This window comes from Oncorhynchus gorbuscha, unplaced genomic scaffold (genome assembly GCF_021184085.1).
Source record: "Oncorhynchus gorbuscha isolate QuinsamMale2020 ecotype Even-year unplaced genomic scaffold, OgorEven_v1.0 Un_scaffold_591, whole genome shotgun sequence".
Taxonomy (NCBI): domain Eukaryota; kingdom Metazoa; phylum Chordata; class Actinopteri; order Salmoniformes; family Salmonidae; genus Oncorhynchus; species Oncorhynchus gorbuscha.
This window is the reverse complement of record NW_025745427.1, coordinates 213,524-229,988: the sequence shown is the minus strand read 5'-3', so window position 1 is coordinate 229,988 and position 16,465 is coordinate 213,524.

Below are 16,465 nucleotides of genomic sequence, written 5' to 3'. Positions count from 1 at the left end.
CGCGTAACTAGGGAACTCGCTTGCTTGTGACAGTGATACAATGATTGACACACCAAGAGATGTCCCTTACTTATTATTATAAAAACATTTTTTAAGAGATTCTCCTTATATTGGAATGCAAACAGGGCTACTAGTGGAACATGCTCATGGATCGTCCGCTTTTTCAGACAGAGATAGGCTACAGATTCACAGGAGATCCTTCACGGACCTCCGTGTCAATTCATAGCATCCTTTGAGCTCCACGAGCATCATATGTGTCTGTTGATGCCTTGGAGGTGCCAAGAAAAGGCGTTAGGGAAACTACCATACTCACGGTGTTCTTTGCGGTAGCCTACTTATGTTCTGCTATTGCTTTTGTACTACAGGTTCATATATTTTCTGTAAACAGATCAACAGACCACAGGACCTGCGGTGACAGTGAAGCAGCAATTGAGACAACACCATACAACAGTATTCAAGCTGGTAATGTTTACTCAATGTCATTTCTAAACTCAATCACAGGTCCATCAGAACAATGACGTTCTGTATTGCTATTGGGGAAACAGGTGAGTCATTAAAGTTGATAAATACTTAATATGCGTTTCCCTTTTTCAAAAATGTCTCCCAACCTGGAAAGAAAAGTGAGTTAAGGATTCTGCATGCTTCGGTTGAAGCATTCTGGCGCCTAGCTTAATTCAGCTAGGAGAACCGAACGAGTGTGCTCGCATACCTTCGACCTTCGCTAGAAAAGACCTTTGTTTGAAAAATCAGAAAAAAAAAGTGGGAGTAGGTAGTTTGTCCATATTGAGACGCCATAGCATGAATACACTTCCTCAAAATAGTCATAATTCATCTAAGATTTCTCAATAAATCTGCCATTCATTTTGACGTTTTTGTCGAGGAGATCTTAGTCGCGCAATTTGACATCAAATTAGGATGTTTGGTGCAAAATTTCTCAAGTGAGATGACAACAAACACATATTCGAAGAATCTCCACTGTTGACCAATCACAGACGAAGGGTATAGACTTCGACTTCGAATTTAGGCTTGCCTCGAGAAAAATGGTTGTGTGCGTGAATAGGCATAAAACCAGTGAATGTTTGTAAATGGTTGTGGAGATAAATATATATATGTACATTGCTAACATAATATATGTACAAAGTGTTCCGGATGGGAGGCATGTGGACATCTTTATTAACCTCCAAAGTGTGTACAAAGGTGAACAGCAAAGCATAGACCAGGAAATGTGGAGGTATCTGACATTCTAGACAGATACAGAATAACCAGCAGAGAATGGAAACTGTCCCATAGGGGAGAAAGGACATCATCACAAAGCAGACAACAAAACAAACATACGGGTCCATGCAACAAGGACTGACAGACCCATATCCATGTGCTACTGCTAAAGTGATTGGCAGTCCCAAATGACAACCTATTCCCTATGCAGTGCACTACTTTTGACCACAGCCCTATGGGCTCTGTTTGGGACGTTAGCTTGGAGTAGGCGGCCAAGTAACCTGGATATGAAATCACACTCACCAGCAGGACTGATATTCATTGGGAAACTTAGATTAGAACATGTGCTGCTAGGGCCTATAGAAAGGAGAGGATCTGACACAGATTGAATCTAGTCACTTTGACCCATACCTCCCAAAATGTTATTCAATGTCATCCCTGGAAATGTAACCCTTAAGTCACTCACAGATGGACCATGGCCCCTCTGACACACTCCAGAGAAGAGAGGTGCTTAGTTGGAGCTTCAAATGTCCTCATGACAAGCTGGTTGAACTAACACGTCTGTGGGCTTACTGTTATATGTTGTTTTTACTGTTGTGTCGTACTGCAAAAACTGGGCATGAAACTGAAAACGTTGCCAAAATGAGTGTTTCGTATTAGACAAGCCCAGGTAGTCCCTCGTTCTTTGTTCTACTACGAGAAATTCCATCATTTGGTGTGTTGTTTTGAAAACGCTGTTTCAGGCACTGCTCCAGAATCTCTCTCTCTCTCTCTCACACACACACACACACACACACACACACACACACACACACACACACACACACACACACACACACACACACACACACACACACACACACACACACACACACACACACACACACACACACGCACACGCACACGCACACACACACACACACACACACACACACACACCTTTTAAACCCCCTGTGCTCTTTTGAGACCCCTATTTCAGCCACCAATTGTGCAAGTTCTCCCACTTAAAAAGATGAGAGAGGCCTGTAATTTTCATCATAGGTACACTTCAACTATGACAGACAAAATGAGAAAAAAAATCCAGAAAATCACCTTGTAGGATTCTTAATGAATTTATTTGCAAATTATGGTGGAAAATAAGTATTTGGTCACCTACAAACAAGCAAGATTTCTGGCTCTCACAGACCTGTAACTTCTTCTTTAAGAGGCTCCTCTGTCCTCCACTCGTTACCTGTATTAATGGCACCTGTTTGAACTTGTTATCAGTATAAAAGACACCTGTCCACAACCTCAAACAGACACACTCCAAACTCCACTATGGCCAAGACCAAAGAGCTGTCAAAGGACACCAGAAACAAAATTGTAGACCTGTACCAGGCTGGGAAGACTGAATCTGCAATAGGTAAGCAGCTTGGTTTGAAGAAATCAACTGTGGGAGCAATTATTAGGAAATGGAAGACATACAAGACCACTGATAATCTCCCTCGATCTGGGGCTCCACGCAAGATCTCACCCCGTGGGGTCAAAATGATCACAAGCAAAAATCCCAGAACCACATGGGGGGACCTAGTGAATGACCGGCAGAGAGCTGGGACCAAAGTAACAAAGCCTACAATCACCAAGGGCATTGAAGATGAAACGTGGCTGGGTCTTTCAGCATGACAATGATCCCAAACACACCGCCCGGGCAACGAAGGAGTGGCTTCGTAAGAAGCATTTCAAGGTCCTGGTGTGGCCCAGCCAGTCTCCAGATCTCAACCCCATAGAAAATCTTTGGAGGGAGTTGAAAGTCTGTGTTGCCCAGCAACAGCCCCAAAACATCACTGCTCTAGAGGAGATCTGCATGGAGGAATGGGCCAAAATACCAGCAAAAGTGTGTGAAAACCTTGTGAAGACTTACAGAAAACGTTTGACCTCTGTCATTGCCAACAAAGGGTATATAACAAAGTATTGAGATAAACTTTTGTTATTGACCAAATACTTATTTTCCACCATAATTTGCAAATAAATTCATTAAAAATCCTACAATGTGATTTCTGGATTTTTTTCCCTCATTTTGTATGTCATGGTTGAAGTGTACCTATGATGAAAATTACAGGCCTCTCTCATCTTTTTAAGTGGGAGAACTTGCACAATTGGTGGCTGACTAAATACTTTTTTGCCCCACTGTAGGTGGGAATGGGATTCTCATTTAGCTCTTGACCCTGCTGCTCTTGAACCTGCTGCTCAAATAAAATATATCTTAGATTGGCAATACATCTTAGAAGGTGCTGGGTGTTATATGGCCCGAGTGTAACATGGTGATGTAGAACACCATGGTTGCTGATAGTAGCACAGATTGTGACATTACCACCTCGTTGACCAGGGACTTCAACAATGGCCCGCTGTCCAATCATGTTTCGGCCTCTCCTTCTCCTCTTTGTTAGATTGAAGCCTGCTTCATCGACAAAGATGAACTCATGAGGTCTATCCAACGATTCCAAGTCAAATATTGTCTGTAGAAATACAATATACTGTATGTAGGATTTTGTAAGTCGTACAGAGACAGTGCTATACTGTAGAATACAATTAGGCTTCTGATTCACATACAATGTATGTCCTGAAGAGTAATGTCATTCACATAGTATGTGTTAGTACTGTAGACAATCTGGATTACAGTAAATGTTTCTGAATGTACACTTACTTGCACATACTGAGCTTGCAGTTCTTTCACCCTTGGTGAGTTGCGCTCAAAGGTACTCTGTATACTTGTTTCATTCGCATGCTGTTACGATGGAGGACACGGTCAATTGTGGAAATGCTCCACTGTCGATTCCCTGGAAGTGTGTGTTGTCTTGTATCACTCGTTCCTGGATTTCTCTGAGTCGTATTGCGTGTGTCAAATCGGAGGGCATGTTGGCATGTTGTCCAGTCCTCTGGTAGTCTCTATAGGGGTGCCACAGGGTTCAATTCTCGGGCCGACTCTTTTCTCTGTATATATCAATGATGTTGCTCTTGCTGCAGGCGATTCCCTGATCCACCTCTACGCAGACGACACCATTCTGCATACTTCCGGCCCTTCCTTGGACACTGTGCTATCTAACCTCCAAACGAGCTTCAATGCCATACAACACTCCTTCCGTGGCCTCCAAATGCTCTTAAACGCTAGTAAAACCAAATGCATGCTTTTCAACCGTTCGCTGCCTGCACCCGCACGCCCGACTAGCATCACCACCCTGGATGGTTCCGACCTAGAATATGTAGACATCTATAAGTACCTAGGTGTCTGGCTAGACTGTAAACTCTCCTTCCAGACTCATATCAAACATCTCCAATCTAAAATCAAATCTAGAGTCTGCTTTCTATTCCGCAACAAAGCCTCCTTCACTCACGCTGCCAAACTTACCCTAGTAAAACTGACTATGGTACCGATCCTCGACTTCGGTGATGTCATCTACAAAATAGCTTCCAATACTCTACTCAGCAAACTGGATGCAGTTTATCACAGTGCCATCCATTTTGTTACAAAGCACCTTATACCACCCACCACTGCGACCTGTATGCTCTAGTCGGCTGGCCCTCGCTACATATTCGTCGCCAGACCCACTGGCTCCAGGTCATCTACAAGTCCATGCTAGGTAAAGCTCCGCCTTATCTCAGTTCACTGGTCACGATGGCAACACCCACCCGTAGCACGAGCTCCAGCAGGTGTATCTCACTGATCATCCCTAAAGCCAACACCTCATTTGGCCGCCTTTCGTTCCAGTTTTCTGCTGCCTGTGACTGGAACGAATTGCAAAAATCTTTTATCTCTTTTATCTCCCTCACCAACTTCAAACATCTGCTATCTGAGCAGCTAACCGATCGCTGCAGCTGTACATAGTCTATCGGTAAATAGCCCACCCAATTTATCTACCTAATCTCCATACTGTTTATATTTATTTACTTTTCTGCTCTTTTGCACACCAGTATCTCTACCTGTACATGACCATCTGATCATTCATCACTCCAGTGTTAATCTGCAAAATTGTAATTATTCGCCTACCTCCTCATGCCTTTTGCACACAATGTATATAGACTCTCTTTTTTTTCTACTGTGTTATTGACTTGTTAATTGTTTACTCCATGTGTAACTCTGTGTTGTCTGTTCACACTGCCATGCTTTATTTTGGCCAGGTCGCAGTTGTAAATGAGAACTCGTTCTCAACTAGCCTACCTGGTTAAATAAAGGTTAAATAAAAAATAAAAAATAAAATAATCTTGAAGGACCATGCCAACTATAATGGCCTCTTGCTCCCGAGTGAATATAGCTGTCCTTCCACCTGCATGTGGCAGCCTTGCAATTCTACAAAAAGTAGTTGTGCAGTTATAAAACATATTCATGTAGTACAATACATACAGTGATTAACTTTACAAATGTCTTTTGAAACAGCTGCATATAGTGTAGTACATTAAATTTGCAATGACAAAAATACAGTAGTATACTGTACCTGTTCTCTTCTCTGAATGTCCTTACTATGGTGGACACAGAAAATCGGCTCAAATTGGGTTGCACTCTTAAGTCCTGCTTCCCTCATTGTCAGTCCATGGACAAGAACATGGTCTATAACTGTTGCTCAAATTTCATCAGATATTTCCACTCTTTGTCTTCCTCTTCATCCTCCTCGTCGCCAACCTCGCATACTCACTCGTCCTCGTCCTCTCACATTGTTTCTTCTATCCATTCTCAGACTTTCTCCTTCCCACCTTCAACAACCTGTTTGCTCTCTGAACTGGCTTATATTGGTTGTGTCGCATCATTTGAAACAGGTTAAATCAATTTTGAGTGGTTGTGTTCAATCAATGACATGTCTTCTCTATTTGTATTTGATTGTTGCCACTTGTGTTTACCAGTATGGATGACATGTGCATTAGAGTGCAGAATGTGTTTTGAGAATGAGAATGTGTTTAGAGTTTTGCTGAAAAGTCTAAGTGAGATCTGCAATTGTTGTTTTACCATGTGAAATGGTTTAAGGTATTGACAACAGACTGAATAATTAGCTAAATGAGTCCAGGCAACTGAGAACTTTGTTCAGCCAATGGGGTTTTAGTGTTTAAGCAATTGAGAAAAACTGTAAGTCCACATAGACTGCTGTTGTGCTCACTGTGTGAAACGTTTTGAAAAAGTGAGCTACGTATTGAGAAATGGGTCCTAGTGATTGTAAAAAAAAAACTGTAATCCCAGAATTAGGACATTCAACTGACCCAGCTGTTCCGATGGCAGCCAGTCCCTCAGAAGTGCCCCCGTAGCCCCATTAGCCCCAGCCTCAACCCCCCTTCCGGCTCCAGCCCTCCTATGAAAGTCAAAGCCCTGTCTTTTATCTGCGATCAGTTGCATGTGCCCTCCACAGATCCACAGGTTTTACTGTTTAATTCTAGGCTGGCAGGGCCCATCATGTGATCTGAACGTCTGCCTGTTTGCCTGTATGCCTGTCTGTCTATCTATCTGTCTGTCTGTCTATCTATCTGCCTGTCTGTCTATCTGCCTGTCTGTCTGTCCGTTTGGTTCAGAGTTAAAACACATCACAACAATATGAGCGCACTTAGTCTGCGCTAACACTCCTCCTCCTCCTCCTCACACATCAACCCCCTCCCCCCCTCCACCTCCCCTCCCCTCCTCCTCCTCCTCCTCCTCCCTCCTCCTCCTCCTCCTCCTCCTCCTCCTCCTCCTCCTCCTCCTCCTCCTCCTCCTCTTCTTTACACATCAACCCCCTCCCCTCCTCCACCTGCTCCTCTACCCCCTCCTCCTCCCCTCCCCTCCCCTCCTCCACCTGCTCCTCCTCCTCCTCCTCCTCCTCCTCCTCCTCCTCCTCCTCCTCCTCCTCCTCCTCCTCCTCCTCCTCCTCTTTCCACATCAACCCCCCCCCTCCTCCACCTGCTCCCCAACCCCCCCCCTCTTCCCCTCCCCTCCTCCACCTGCTCCTCCTCCTCCTCTTCTTTACACATCAACTCCCTCCCCTCCTCCACCTGCTCCTCTACCCCCCCTCCCCCTCCCCTCCCCTCCTCCACCTGCTCCTCCTCCTCCTCCTCTTTCCACATCAACCCCCTCCCCTCCTCCACCTGCTCCCCAACCCCCCCCTCCACCTCCCCTCCCCTCCTCCACCTGCTCCTCCTCCTCCTCCTCCTCCTCTTCTTTACACATCAACCCCCTCTCCTCCTCCATCTGCTCCTCTTCTTTACACATCAACCCCCCCCCCTCCCCTCCCCTCCTCCACCTGCTCCTCCACCTGCTCCTTCTCCTCCTCCTCTTTCCACATCAACCCCTCCCCTCCTCCACCTGCTCCTCTACCCCCCCTCCTTCTCCCCTCCCCATCCACGACTGTTAGTCTTGATTTTCACATGCTGTTGTCCGGCATCATATCCGTGATCATCAAATCCTGCTAGTTGGAGCTGTTAGGTCAGGTTACATCAAAGAGATCAGGAGGGATCAGGCTCTTGAAAGGGACAGGCTGGGGCTCACATCATCAGAAACAGGTGGAGGTCCTCCTTCCAAGAACAAAGGAGAGATCACCATCTATAAAACCTTTGTATTTCACACAATAGTTGCTTGAAATTCCTTTAATGTGGCACCCCTCACTTTTTTCTCTCCACATAGTTCACGAGCTGTTACAGTAGGTACAAGCTTAAGGCCGTTTCTCTGATATCAGGTTTGGACGTTTCGAGTTTAGCCTCCCTACTAAAACCCTCTGGAGGTCACAGTCACACTTCTAACCTGTGATTCAGTGGTATTACACCACAGAGTGTTAAAGTGTGGAAATCTGATAAAACTCTTGGAACTAAAAGAAAAACGGAAATCTGATTAATACGATTCAGGTGTTATGAATTAGTTGTAAAGTTGTTGAAACATTCATAGACTTTATGGATAATATGATAATTGACACTTCATTTCCCGGCTGGCTCACATTTCAGAGCTCTTCTTTTGAAAGTCATTGCACTTCCAAAAGAGGAACACGTTCCTGTTGTCATACTGTCATAAACTGTAACTCATGATCTTGTTAGGATTGTTTGCTCAAAATGCATTTTTTTTAAAATCGTTAGAATCTATTGCTATTATGGTCGTGTAAGGGAAACATTTAGAATTAATGTTTGCAAAATCTTTATCTTTGAAATTACCATACGTTTTATCATTTCTGTGACACTGAATGAAATTGAGACGCTGTAGTGTTAGTGAGAAAGAAGCATCTGTAATTAGGGTTGCAAATTCCCTGGTTTTCCAGAAATCCTGGTTGCGTGATTCCGGATTCCTGCTTATTCCCTCCTGATTCCCGGAATCTTCCAAAACATTGTAGCTCCATCCAACACGTTCTCTCAACTCAGGACATTTCTGCAATCCGGTTCCTTTAAAGTCCATTTTACATTTGAACCACTGTTAAGAAATAACATATAAAAAAGAAAGAAAGAAAGAAAACATGTAGAGAGTTTTGGGTGTTAAACACTGTGCCTTTCATGTACCCCTTCACCACATGTTCTCTATATTACCCCGAGAATTAGTCAACAACCTTGATCCTGACTTGAGTCAAGAGGTGCCATCTAAGATGTGGACTTCAATGGAGAGTAAGAGGAGAGGCTGGAGACATCTGTCCAACAGGCTCCTATTTCGTAAGAGGAGACCTTATATTGGTTTCAGATGATCTCAGGCCTGTTAGATAAAAACAAAGTATTTCAAGATAGGACAGTGTCCATTAGTGGTCTGCTGGGTCTCCTTGGTTACCAAGGGGTGACCCAGTAGTCACATTAACAGGTTTTGCATAGCATTGATTTTGCAAGTGGGGTTGGAGGGTTCTTGTCCCTTTCTCAGCATCAATATGATGTAATGGCCATGTTTTAGCAGGTGTACTTTTTATGAAGTCTCACTCCTAGATTCTCTGGCTATTCTGAATGGATCAGTGTCTCTGTAGATTTGGTTGCCTTCTTTTCCAGTGTTTTTTCCTGCAATAATTTTGTTTTCAGATTTCATGTGTGTGTTTGCAAGCTGCAAGTATGCATGCCATGTGTGTGTGCTTGTGTGTTAAAGATAGCTCAGAGACACCAATTGCGTGAGTCCTGGAGCCCCCCCCTTCTCCTCCTCCTTCAGGAGTTTCCACTACACTACATGCCTGGTGCCTGAATCACCGGAAGCCCCTGGGATGCCCTCTCTTACAGTAGGTGGGGATAGGGGAGGGAGTGGAAACCAATTATCATCCACGACATGCTGTTATTATCTGACAGGAGGCTGCCCTCCTTCCCCTCTACCTTCCCCTCCATGTCCCAAATGGCACCCTATTACCTGTATAGTGCACTACTTTTGACTAGGTCACTATAGAGGGAACAGGGTGCCACTTGGGATGCAGAAATCTCCATAGAGATGGAGGGATAATCAGGTCTCTTTGTTTTGGAAAGGCAGGTTTGTACCGTGATGTTAGAGCTTCTGCGGACATGGAAAAGACCCCTATTACACGTTATAATTACAGGTCAGGATGACAGTAGCCACATAAGAGATTATTAATAATATCCCTGTGTTTCAACTCGTACAGTTCACCCCCCCCCATGAAAAGACCAAATCATTTAAAGTTGTAGCATTGCAGAAGGTTAAGATGATTTCATATCAGACTACAGTTTAGTCCTACAGATGTAGGATCTTAATTTGATCACTTTTTTGTTGCTGAGAATTTTCCTGCGCCATAGGAAATGCAGATAAGCTTTATGGTTTACATAAATTGCATGTAACATTCATGTATTGCACTTTCATGTAGGCTACTTTTGGCCAGATAATATCTTAACCACCATCAAGCAACAGCATGATTCTTTTGCTTTGACAATATAGGTCAAAATAAGATCCTACATCTGTATGCATTCAACAGAACGTCCCACACCCAGGTACAAAATGGAGTCAATACGAGCATAGTGTAGTGGATGTCAATCTTGCCTGTAGCATGTTGGCTATAGTACATGAGTGACGTCAACCCAAAGTGCTGTCGCCGAACCCAGGAAATGCTTTGGAATGGACAGTGTTTCTTGAGTGGCATGTGTTGTGCAGAAGGTTATAAGTTCGAGCCCCGCTCGGGTCAGAACAGAACTCTGTTACAGTACACTGAACAGTTGGTTGGCACAATCAGCCCCCCATTCCAACCACTTTACACCGACCAAGTATTTTTTCTTTCTTCAGTCCGAGGATGAAGAAGGATCCAATAATGAAAGGAGACAATAAGCACTGACAGCCTCTTCTCCATACCCTGGCATGTTACTGTGGTGCAGCGGTGGACTCCGCAGCATCCTGTGCCAGAGCACACCCATCCCAGCCAACTGTCTGACAGCAAGCCTTTTATCAGGATGACATCACTGGGCTACTTGATTACTTTCCACAGATGCATCCAGGTCTGGGAGTTTTCTCCCAGGAATCTGGAATGATCATCCCTGGCTATCTCTCCCTCTTCCCTTTCAGTGTGTCTAGAAATGAAAAAGGGACCATCGCCTCTCTCCCAGAAGTTTCAGTGTGTCTAGAAATGAAAAAGGGACCATCGCCTCTCTCCCAGAAGTTTCAGTGTGTCTAGAAATGAAAAAGGGATCATCGCCACTCTCCCAGAAGTTTCAGTGTGTCTAGAAATGAAAAAGGGACCATCGCCTCTCTCCCAGAAGATTCAGTGTGTCTAGAAATTAAAAAGGGACCATCGCCTCTCTCCTAGAAGTTTCAGTGTGTCTAGAAATGAAAAAGGGACCATCGCCGCTCTCCCAGAAGTTTCAGTGTGTCTAGAAATGAAAAAGGGATCATCGCCACTGTCCCAGAAGTTTCAGTGTGTCTAGAAATGAAAAAGGGACCATCGCCTCTCTCCCAGAAGTTTCAGTGTGTCTAGAAATGAAAAAGGGACCATCGCCTCTCTCCCAGAAGTTTCAGTGTGTCTAGAAATGAAAAAGGGACCATAGCCGCTCTCCCAGAAGTTTCAGTGTGTCTAGAAATGAAAAAGGGACCATCGCCTCTCTCCCAGAAGATTCAGTGTGTCTAGAAATGAAAAAGGGACCATCGCCTCTCTCCTAGAAGTTTCAGTGTGTCTAGAAATGAAAAAGGGACCATCGCCTCTCTCCCAGAAGTTTCAGTGTGTCTAGAAATGAAAAAGGGACCATCGCCGCTCTCCCAGAAGTTTCAGTGTGTCTAGAAATGAAAAAGGGACCATCGCTCTCTCCTAGAAGTTTCAGTGTGTCTAGAAATGAAAAAGGGACCATCGCCGCTCTCCCAGAAGTTTCAGTGTGTCTAGAAATGAAAAAGGGACCATCGCCACTCTCCCAGAAGTTTCAGTGTGTCTAGAAATGAAAAAGGGACCATCGCCTCTCTCCCAGAAGTTTCAGTGTGTCTAGAAATGAAAAAGGGACCATCGCCTCTCTCCCAGAAGTTTCAGTGTGTCTAGAAATGAAAAAAGGGACCATGAAAAAGGGACCATCGCTCTCCCAGAAGTTTCAGTGTGTCTAGAAATGAAAAAGGGACCATCGCCTCTCTCCCAGAAGTTTCAGTGTGTCTAGAAATGAAAAAGGGACCATCGCCTCTCTCCCAGAAGTTTCAGTGTGTCTAGAAATGAAAAGGGACCATCGCCTCTCTCCCAGAAGTTTCAGTGTGTCTAGAAATGAAAAAGGGACCATCGCCTCTCTCCCAGAAGTTTCAGTGTGTCTAGAAATGAAAAAGGGACCATCGCCTCTCTCCCAGAAGTTTCAGTGTGTCTAGAAATGAAAAAGGGACCATCGCCTCTCTCCCAGAAGTTTCAGTGTGTCTAGAAATGAAAAAGGGAGTGTCTCCCAGAAGTTTCAGTGTGTCTAGAAATGAAAAAGGGACCATCGCCTCTCTCCCAGAAGTTTCAGTGTGTCTAGAAATGAAAAAGGGACCATCGCCTCTCTCCCAGAAGTTTCAGTGTGTCTAGAAATGAAAAAGGGACCATCGCCTCTCTCCCAGAAGTTTCAGTGTGTCTAGAAATGAAAAAGGGACCATCGCCTCTCTCCTAGAAGTTTCAGTGTGTCTAGAAATGAAAAAGGGACCATCGCCTCTCTCCCAGAAGTTTCAGTGTGTCTAGAAATGAAAAAGGGACCATCGCCTCTCTCCCAGAAGTTTCCCAGAAGTTTCAGTGTGTCTAGAAATGAAAAAGGGACCATCGCTCTCCCAGAAGTTTCAGTGTGTCCCAGCCTCTCTCCCAGAAGTTTCAGTGTGTCTAGAAATGAAAAAGGGACCATCGCCTCTCTCCCAGAAGTTTCAGTGTGTCTAGAAATGAAAAAAAGGGACCATGAAAAAGGGCCTCTCTCCCAGAAGTTTCAGTGTGTCTAGAAATGAAAAAGGGACCATCGCCTCTCTCCCAGAAGTTTCAGTGTGTCTAGAAATGAAAAAGGGACCATCGCCTCTCTCCCAGAAGTTTCAGTGTGTCTAGAAATGAAAAAGGGACCATCGCCTCTCTCCCAGAAGTTTCAGTGTGTCTAGAAATGAAAAAGGGACCATCGCCTCTCTCCCAGAAGTTTCAGTGTGTCTAGAAATGAAAAAGGGACCATCGCCTCTCTCCCAGAAGTTTCAGTGTGTCTAGAAATGAAAAAGGGACCATCGCCTCTCTCCCAGAAGTTTCAGTGTGTCTAGAAATGAAAAAGGGACCATCGCCTCTCTCCCAGAAGTTTTTCTAGAAATGAAAAAGGGACCATGTCTCCCAGAAGTTTCATAGAAAAAAAGGGACCATCGCCTCTCTCCCAGAAGTTTCAGTGTGTCTAGAAATGAAAAAGGGACCATCGCCTCTCTCCCAGAAGTTTCAGTGTGTCTAGAAATGAAAAAGGGACCATGCCTCTCTCCCAGAAGTTTCAGTGTGTCTAGAAATGAAAAAGGGACCATCGCCTCTCTCCCAGAAGTTTCAGTGTGTCTAGAAATGAAAAAGGGACCATGCCTCTCTCCCAGAAGATTCAGTTTCAGTGTGTCTAGAAAGTGTGTCTAGAAATGAAAAAGGGACCATCGCCTCCTCCCAGAAGTTTCAGTGTGTCTAGAAATGAAAAAGGGACCATCGCCGCTCTCCCAGAAGTTTCAGTGTGTCTAGAAATGAAAAAGGGACCATCGCAGTGTGTCTCATCTCCCAGAAGTTTCAGTGTGTCTAGAAATGAAAAAGGGACCATCGCCTCTCTCCCAGAGTTTCAGTGTGTCTAGAAATGAAAAAGGGACCACCAGACTCAGTTTCAGTGTGTCTAGAAAGGAAAAAGGGACCATCGCCTCTCCCAGAATTTCCCTGAAAAAGTTTCAGTTTGTGTCTAGAAATGAAAAAGGGACCATCGTCTCTCCCAGAAGTTTCAGTTCCTGTCTCTAGTGAAAAAAAGGGACCAGCTCTCCCAGAAGTTTCAGTGTGTCTAGAAATGAAAAAGGGCCATCGCCTCTCTCCCAGAAGTTTCAGTGTGTCTAGAAATGAAAAAGGAAAAAGGGACCATCGCCTCTCTCCCAGTGTCACGCCTTTGTCATTGTATTTTGTGTTTTTGGTATATGTTTGGGTAGGCCAGGGTGTGACATGGGTTTATATGTTGTTTTTCGTATTGGGGTTTGTATTAATTGGGATTGTGTATGATTAGGGGTGTGTCTAGTTAGGCTTGGCTGCCTGAGGCGATTCTCAATTGGAGTCAGGTGATTCTCGTTGTCTCGGATTGGGAACCGTATTTAGGTAGCCTGAGTTCGCGTTGTATTTTGTGGGTGTTTGTACCTGTCTCTGTGTAGTAGTCACCAGATAGGCTGTAATTAGTTTCACGTTTCGTTTGTTGTTTTCTTATATCAGTTATTTCATGTACCGCGATACTTTCATTAAAGTCATGAGTAACCTACACACTGCATTTCGGTCTGACTCTCTCTTTACAACAGACAAACGACGTTACACCCAGAAGTTTCAGTGCGTCTATAAATCAAAAAGGGACCATCGCCTCTCTCCCAGAAGGTTCTGTGTGTCTAGAAATCAAAAAGGGACCATCGCCTCTCTCCCAGAAGTTTCAGTGTGTCTAGAAATCAAAAAGGGACCATCGCCTCTCTCCCAGAAGTTTCAGTGTGTCTAGAAATGAAAAAGGGACCATCGCCTTTCTCCCAGAAGTTTCAGTGTGTCTAGAAATGAAAAAGGGACCATCGCCGCTCTCCCAGAAGTTTCAGTGTGTCTAGAAATCAAAAAGGGACCATCGCCTCTCTCCCAGAAGTTTCAGTGTGTCTAGAAATTAAAAAAGGGACCATCGCCTCTCCCAGAAGTTTCAGTGTGTCTAGAAATGAAAAAGGGACCATCGCCTCTCTCCCAGAAGTTTCAGTGTGTCTAGAAATCAAAAAGGGACCATCGCCTCTCTCCCAGAAGTTTCAGTGTGTCTAGAAATGAAAAAGGGTCCATCGCCGCTCTCCCAGAAGTTTGGTCGGTGCGTAAAACCCGTGAATTCAGATAAAGAAAATGGTGTGATGGGTCTGACAGTCAAAAAGATGTTGCATAAAGCTTACTTCATCTTTCAATGACTTGTATTCTTTCCACTGCATCAGAGATAGCGTTTTGGCTTTGCAGCCTTAAGTATGTAGGTACAAATCGTTTGTTTTCAAAACAGCATTTGTTTGGAACACAGGTCAGCAAACCATGAGCAGCAGGTGCTTCTATTCAGGGATGTGGCTTCTCAGGTCTACCTGTATACAAGTTACAGTCACAAAGAAAATACAGAATTATTGGGTATGGGAGCGGGCACAAAGGGAACATTAGAAACTTCAATCAGATTTAAGTCAGTCAAATTTCTACTAAATTTCCTCTTGTGCACCACGGAGCCGGCTGTGATAAATTACAAGGTAAGAACCTGAAATGTTTTCTTTCAGAGGAAATTGCTGCATGTGGTGGATATTTATATCCTCAGTTGGTGTTCTTGGTCAGGTCAGGCAACGCCAGGTCAGGTCAGGTCAAGTCAGGTCAGGCCACGCCAGGTCAGGTCAAATCAGGTCAGGCCAGGTCAAGTCAGGTCAAGTCAAGTCAGGTCAGGTCAGGCCAGGTCAGGTCAGGTCAAGTCAGGTCAGGTCAGGCCAGGTCAAGTCAGGCCAGGCCAGGCCAGGCCAGGCCAGGTCAAGTCAGGCCAGGCCAGGCCAGGCCAGGTCAAATCAGGCCAGGCCAGGCCAGGCATGCCATGTTCCCTCAGTGTCCAGCTTCCTCACAGGCCTGACTGGCCTGTCTGTCTTCACCTATGTGAAGTAGTAGTATTGTAGTGTGGACTGTACTGGTGTATATAAGCCATGGCAAAAATGTGAAGAATGTTTATCTCAGCCTCATTGCAAAATGAGTAGAAGAGCATGAGATTAGCTATAAAACTGCCAATGTTTTATCTCAGCCTCATTGCAAAATGTGTAGAAGAGCATGAGATTAGCTATAAAACTGCCAATGTTTATCTCAGCCTCATTGCAAAATGAGTAGAAGAGCATGAGATTAGCTATAAAACTGCCAATGTTTGTCTCAGCCTCATTGCAAAATGAGTAGAAGAGCATGAGATTAGCTATAAAACTGCCAATGTTTATCTCTGCCTCATTGCAAAATGAGTAGAAGAGCATGAGATTAGCTATAAAACTGCCAATGTTTATCTCTGCCTCATTGCAAAATGAGTAGAAAAGCATGAGATTAGCTATAAAACTGCCAATGTTTTTCTCTGCCCCATGACAAAATGTGTAGAAGAGCATGAGATTAGCTATAAAACTGCCAATGTTTTTCTCTGCCACATGACAAAATGTGTAGAAGAGCATGAGATTAGCTATACAACTACTAATTTTTCTCTCTGCCCCATGATAATAGGTGTAGAATTGCAGGACATTTGTATTAAAACAGCAACATTTTCTCTCAGCCTCATGGGATTTTATTTTTTTAAATAAGCATGAGATTAGGAGGGGTAAGGATACTGGTCAGGAAAATGGTTACTGAACCACCTCTGGAACGCACAGACTCTAGTTTACAATACAATAGAACAGAATAGAATAACTCTGGCATGCTACAGGAGGCATACGACATCTTACACTGTCACAAAAAGGCAGAACTACATGCTTCTGCACTGCTTTCTGCATGAGTAAAGTCTCCTAAATTCTTGTGGGTTTTGTGCCTTCCTGAAAACATCTTACCTCTGCTCTTAAGGCCACCTGTGGTTACCTAAAGGAAACATTTATTCAAAACAAGATCATATATATTTTTGTATATACAACAGCACCCACTTCCCTTTTCCCCTGTGGCAGGAAGAGGAGGGTTATTTGCGGGAAGAAGAGTGTTACTCAGGCTTT